Source organism: Vulpes vulpes, chromosome 15 (assembly GCF_048418805.1).
Source record: "Vulpes vulpes isolate BD-2025 chromosome 15, VulVul3, whole genome shotgun sequence".
Taxonomy (NCBI): domain Eukaryota; kingdom Metazoa; phylum Chordata; class Mammalia; order Carnivora; family Canidae; genus Vulpes; species Vulpes vulpes.
The window spans coordinates 10,828,552-10,835,621 of NC_132794.1; the positions used below are offsets into that span (position 1 = coordinate 10,828,552).

The following is a 7,070-nucleotide window of genomic DNA, read 5'->3' on the forward strand; positions in this document are numbered from 1 at the left end:
TACATACATACATAAATAAGATGCTGACTCCATATGAATGTGTTTTTGGTGTCATCTTGAAGGCAGAAGAAAACTGTTTGGCCCAACTCTCTTCTTTCCATGGGCCTAGCCACAGGCTGTGCTTCCTACTGAAAAAGTGTGGCTGATGTACAATGATAGACAAAGGAACTAAGATTTCACTTTTTTTCCATGAGGGAACAGCCAAGTCTCCCATTAGGTCATTGGCTTAGGAACACACTCACTGGCTCCTCATTCTGTAGTTCAGAAGCTTCTGACCACAACCCCAACCTACCAGACTTGTGAAAATTCTGGTCACTGCCAGTGGCAAGGAGAAGGGGCCTATGATAAGTGGCCTCTAAGATGGGCTCTAATGATCCCCAACTACTGGCATTACACTTTGTATAATTCCCTGTCCTCCAGTGTGAGCCAGGCTTAAAGACCTCTGAGTAACTGAATACAGCAGAAGTGATAGGATGTAACTTTTGAGTTGACATTATAAAAAGATTGAGGCTTCTTTTTAATAGTCTCAATTGTAGAGTGGAGAAGACACTGGGTTGAGAGTCAGAAGACCTAAGTGTAATCTTTATCTTGAGGGCACTGAGCAAGTCATTTTCATCTCTTTATGTCTTGGGTTCTTTATTCATTAAATGGGTTAGATAATTTCTAACTAATGACCATGATTGTTTTATATAGGGAATAAAAGCCAACTTTTACTGAGTGTTGCTTTATGTATCTTTAGTATCAGTGTGCTTTATGCTCACAGCAGTTCTATGTGTGATGACTTATCATCCTCATTTCATACAATGGAATAGTATTCAGCAATAAAAAGAAGTAAACTATCGACATGTTTGGCAACGTGGATGAACCTCAATTATGCTCAATTATCCGCCTCAAAAAAAAAAAACCCACATACTTAATGATTCCATTTATATAAAATTCTAGAAAATTCAAACTACAGTAACACAAAACAAATCAGTGGCTGCTTGAGGTAGAAATGAGGAAGGAGGATTATAAAGGGATGTGAGGAAACATTTAGGGATGATGGATATTTTTAATAACTTGATTAAAGCAATAATTTCATGGATGCATACATATGTCAAAACTTATCAAATTATATACTTTAAGTATGTGCAATTTATTAGGTATCAATTATAGCTCAAAAAAGCTGTAAAAAATATAAATCATTCACATCATTTTTATACTTAGGAAAGTCATTTTCTGTCATTGTTCTGATATATTTCTATTCACATCTTCCCCTATTTCCCCTTCCCCAAATTCCTGAATAAGAGGTCAAGACCATGCTCACCTCTGGTATTCATATCAATTAAGGAAAAAATGTCCATGTGGAAAGAATTTTAAGTTTTGCAAGAGATGCAAAGATGGATAAGAAATAGTCCATGTCTTTAGGAAGTTATAATCTACATAGGCAGGGATGATGTAAGTGTGTTTATTCTTTTAATTTTTTAAATATAAGTATGTTTAAAACTAAATAGTCTAACAGAGTTTAAGTATCAATCCTAAAAAATAGAAAGTATATAAAAGGAGAGTTATTAACTGCCTAACGAGTACAGGCAAAAATTTCCAAAGACACATGACTTTGGGCTGGGATGGCTTGGGAATGTTTCATGTAGGATGTGGGATTTGAGCTGGAATGTGAAGAATGGATAACATTTAGATAGACGGGAGGAGAAAAGAGGATAAACACAAGATGTTTTGGTGGGGTCAGAGGATGGTGACATTGAGTGAATAAATTTGACAGGAGGAAAGGTGTCTGTAGAAGACTCACAGGACTTAACCCTACAAAAATGATACCAGAGTTGGAGAGTCTTGAGTACCAGGTAGAGAGTCTAAACTCCTGGCCTTTATTTCATTTTAATAACAAGAAGTTAAGGAGCCTTTCACTGTTGGAATCATTCAGTAGAGAGTGTCTGAGCACATATGAGGGATATGGAAAGGAGATAATCTCTCTGTAAGGACAAGTCCCTCCCAATCCCCAGACACTGGTCACAGGTTCATGGGCTTTGAAAGCATCATGAGAGGTAGCACTGGAATTCTGTCTGATTGTATCTGGGTTCCTCTTGGAGGTGGTGCCTGACTTCCATGCCAGAGTCATCGGGGACCGATTTTCCACTATTCTTCCACGTTCAGCCAATGAATGGAAAATGATCCCATGTGCAACCATCAGACTCTCTCTCTCATGATTTTGAGTCCTGAGTGAATGACTCAGTGACATGAGGAAGAGTTAGAAGTCATTCATCATGCTCACCAGACCCTTTCTTCTCAATGGCTGTGGTTATGCTTCTTGCTAACCAGCCTTCCGAACCTGCTAATCTTCGTTTCTGGCCAGTACTCTGGTCTCTGGTCAATTCTGAGATTCCCCCAAATATTATTCCAATAAATTTCATTTTTGCCTAAGATTTTAGAGTCTGTTCATGTTTCTTGAAGCCAACAACCTGGACTGATGTAGAATTCTTTTGATCTACAAATGTGGTGGGATGCTTCACTTCCCTGCATAAATCTGTTGGCCTTACTTCAGGCCTCTGGATCCGTATGGAACAAGTCTGTCCCCTCTTCCACATAAACTCTTCCTATGTCCAAACACAGCTCTCTGGCCTATCCCAACACTTTCTTTCCCTGGGCTAAATGCCCCGTGTTCCTTTGGGCACTCGTCATCTCACATGGGCTGGATTGCTTCACCAGCTTGGACAGTTTTTCCAAGAGTGCTCAACTGTTCACATTCAGACCTTGGTGGCTTGATAAACATTTGTTGAATGATGGCTACAATACCTCTTGTAAGAAACAGCCATCCATTTTTGTTTTTCCATGGAAAGGCTATGTTACAGTTAGGGTACCAGTTCAGCTACTGAAATAAAAGTCAAAACAACAGTGACCTAAGTAAGATGGTTTATCACATGGGAAGGTCTAAATGTAAGTAGGCTCTTTCTAGCTTGTTGCCATCCATTTGTATCCATTTATAACACATGGCTTCCATCTTGCCATCTAGCATGGCCATTCCTTCCTTTAGCACCATGTTCACATGCCAGAAACATCCTTTCCTTCCCAGGAAGGAAAAGGAAAAGGAAAGTCTTGTGGCATTCTTTTTAAGAAGTCTTCCAGAAGTTTTACTCATCATCCCCTCTTATTTTCCACAAGTTGGAACTTAAACCTATAGCTTTGCCTTTCCTCCCAAGAAGGACTTGGAAAGGTAGGTTTAGCTGGGAGACGACAGTGAACTGGCAGTTTCTACCGTAGACCATATTACACAATTTGTGTATCTTCTGATAAAACTCTCCCAGCCCAATGAGATGTTACACAAGTCACATGTGATTTATTGGCTATAACTTTCTTATATTCAATGCTGAGTATTTTGCAAGTGATGATCAGGCTAGAGTCATGCTAAGAATTGAATTTTAGATAAATTCAATTTCATGGATTTACCAGGGTACATGCCTTAGACTAGTCCCTATACTTATAACCCAGAAGTCAGGTCTCCCCTGAAAAATTCTTCTAATTGAAACAACCAAGCAGCTACTTCTTTTGAAAACAAAACCTACAAGTTTGCCTCACATAATGAGTTTGACATATTTTCACACAATAGTATTCTTTTGGTTACAAATAATATAACTGACTGTAGTTTGTTTAACGGGAGGGATGAATTATTAGAAGTGTGCCAGCTGTATCCCAGGACTCAAGGCAATGTGCAGCTGACTGGGCCTTTGGAGCAGACTAAAACTAGGATGCTCTCCATCTTTTGTTTCTGTCCTTCTGCCCATCAGCTTAATTCTTCTTTCAACAAAAGGATTCTTTTTCTCTGTTCTCCAGTCTGCACAATAGAAATGGCTATTCCTAGCTTCTTGGTCTACATATAATCCCTCTAGCCACCCATGAGGCTTTCCTTCAATTGGCACATTTTTTATTCTTGGCTGGGTTAGTGGCCCACCTCGGCCAATCTGTGAAGTCTGAAGACTAGGTCAAATTTTGTCATTGTGACAGCCAGCAGCTGCCTCGGAGCCCTGCAGATTTGGGAGGTCACAAGTAGAGAGAAATAGTTCGCAGCAAAGAGGAGGTTAGATAGGCATCTCAATAGGCATATCTTCCACCCATGCATACATGGAAGGTTGTCATAAATGGGATGAAGTTTAAAAATGTGGCTATGAGGTCTATGACACTCAGACTAGAAACATGATGCAGTGAGGTTGGGGGAGAAACTAAAATTCCTCAAAATTCTTTTGCTTAAAACAGAAACCCATCTAAAAGCTCTAGAGCATGTCACTTGAGATTTTTAATACGTGAAAAAGGCTTCTATGTGCAGAAGATTACCTACAGTTACTTGTTTTAATTACTACTCAAGTTATTAAAGTTGTAATATTTTTTAAATACCTAATTTTTTAGAGCAGTTTTAGGTTCACAGCAAAAGTGAACAGAAGGTACAGAGGTTTCCCATAACCTCGCACCTGCCCCCACATTTGCATGGTTTCCACCACTATCCACATCATATGTCATAGTACATCTGTTACCATTGATAAACCCACATTGACACATCATCGCCCAAAGTCCATAGCTCACATGGGCGTAGCTCAGTCTTGGTGTTGTCCATTCTGTGGATTTGGACAAATGTATAAATGATATGTATCTACTGTCAAGTCAAGTACTTGACAATACTGTCAAGTATTATACAGAGTATTATCACGTCCTTAAAAATCCTCTGTGTTCCACTTATTCATCCTTCCCTCCTCCCTAACCCCTGTCAATCATTGCTCTTTTTAGTGTCTCCATGAATTTGCCTGTTCCAGGATGTCATATAACTGGAAAAATACAGTATGTAGCCTTTATAGAGTACAACACAAAAAGCACCATCCATGAAAGAAAGAATAACCTGATTTAAAAAGAGGCCAAAGACTTTTTCACAACATATTTGCCACTGGGACAGAGGTGTCATGAAAACCACCATGAAACCTAAATCAAAATTGGAAAGGAAAAGACTCATATCAACATCATCATCATTGGACATCTAGACTCAGGCAAGTCTACCACTACTGGTCGTCTGATCTATAAATGTGGTGGGATCAACAAAAGAACTATCAAAAAATTTGAGAAGGAGGCTGCTGAGATGGGAAAGGGCTCCTTCAAATCTACCTGAGTCTCGGATATACTAAAATCTGAACATGAACGTGGTATCACTATCGATATCTCCCTGAGGAAATCTGAGACCAGCTAAGTATTATGTGACCATCACTGATGCCCCAGGACACAGAGACTTTATCAAAAATATGATTACAGGCACACCTCAGGCTGACCATACTGTCCCAATTGCTGCTGCTGGCATTGGTGAATTTGAAGCAGGTATCTTCCAAGAATGGGCAGGCCCATGAATATGCCCTTCTGGCTTACACACTGGGTGTGAAACAACAAATTGTTGATGTTAACAAAATGGATTCCACTAAGCCACCATAAAACCAGAAAAGATACGAGGAAATCATTAAGGAAGTCAGCACCTACATTAAGAAAATTGGCTATCACCCTGAAGAGTAGCATTTGTGCCAATTTCTGGTTGGAATGGTGACAGCGTGCTGGAGCCAAGTGCTAATGTGCCTTGGTTCAAGGGATGGAAAGTCACCCGTAAAGATGGCAATGCCAGTGGAATCATGTTACTTGAAGCTCTGGATTGCATTCTGCCATCAACTCGTCCAATTGACAAGCCCTTGCAAACTGCCCCTCCAGGACATCTACAAAGTTGGTGCCATTGGTACTGTCCCTGTGGGCCAAGTGGAGACCAGTGTTCTTAAACCGGGCATGGTGGTCACCTTTGTAACAGTCAATGTTACAACAGAAGTTAAGTGTGTTCAAATGCACCATGAAGCTTTGAGTGAGATGCTTCCTGGGGACAACGTGGTCTTCAATGTCAAGAATGTATCTGGCAAAGATGTTCATCATGCCAATGTAGCTTGTGACAGCAAAAATGACCCACCAATGGAAGCAGCTGGTTTTACGGCTCAAGTTAATATCCTGAACCATCCAGGCCAGATCAGCGGTGGATATGCACCTGTGCTGGATTGTCACACAGTTCACATTGCTTGAAAGTTTCCTGACCTGAAGGAGATTAATTGTTATTCTGGAAAAAAGCTGGAAGATAGCACCACATTCTTGAAATCTGGTGATGCTGAGATCATTGATATGGTTCCTGGCGAGCCTATGTGTCTTGAGAGCTTCTCTGACTATCGTCCTTGGGGCCGTTTTGTTGTTCGTGATGTGAGATAGTTGCTGTGGGGGAGTGGGGGTGGCAGCAAAGTGATGAACAAGAAGGCAGCTGGGGCTGGCAAGGTCACCAAGTCTGCCCAGAAAGCTCAGAAGGCTAAATGAATACCTGCCCAATATCTCCCCAATACCTGACACCTCAGTCTTGATCAGAATGGTTTGTGCTAATTGGCCATTTAAGTTTAATAGTAAAAGACTGGCTAATGATAGCAATGCATCATAAAACCTTCAGAAGGGAAGGAGAATGTTTTGTGGACCATTTGTTGTGTGTATGTGGCAGTTTTAAGTTATTAGTTTTTTAAAAAATGAGTGCTTTTTAATGGAAACAACTTGACCAAAAATCTGTCACAAAATTTTGATACCCATTAAAATAAAAGTTTAATGAAAAGAAAATGTGTCTTCTTTTGGCCAACATTGTAACCTCATATAGTACTATTCAGGTAAAAAATTAAAGTCACCTATAACCTATTTCTGGTACTATCTTACGTTGAAACTCAGAATTTAGGCTAACATTTTTTTCCTGGTGGGAATTTTTGTGTTTTTTTTTTTTCACCTTGCTGAAAGGAAAGAAATCACCTGTTTAAGTACATAGTACGAAGCTGTGGGGAAAGGGGATCTGTTGGTGTAACACATCATAGCTTAGAGCAGATAAGCAAAGAATAACACCATAAGATAGCTTATAAAAAGGTTAAATTTTGTAATACTAAAGTCAATGTGTTGCATATAAAATTTTGTATTCTATCAATATTGAGTAAACTTGTTAATACAAAAAAAAGGGGGGGGGGGATCCCTGGGTGGCGCAGCGGTTTGGCGCC

The 7,070-nt window shown here is 39.9% G+C and overlaps 1 pseudogene; it reads left to right on the forward strand.

The window, feature by feature from the left end:
* The first annotated feature begins 5,242 nt into the window (after positions 1-5,242).
* LOC112909287 (elongation factor 1-alpha 1 pseudogene) lies at positions 5,243-6,360 on the forward strand (annotated as a pseudogene).
* Positions 6,361-7,070: the final 710 nt, after the last annotated feature.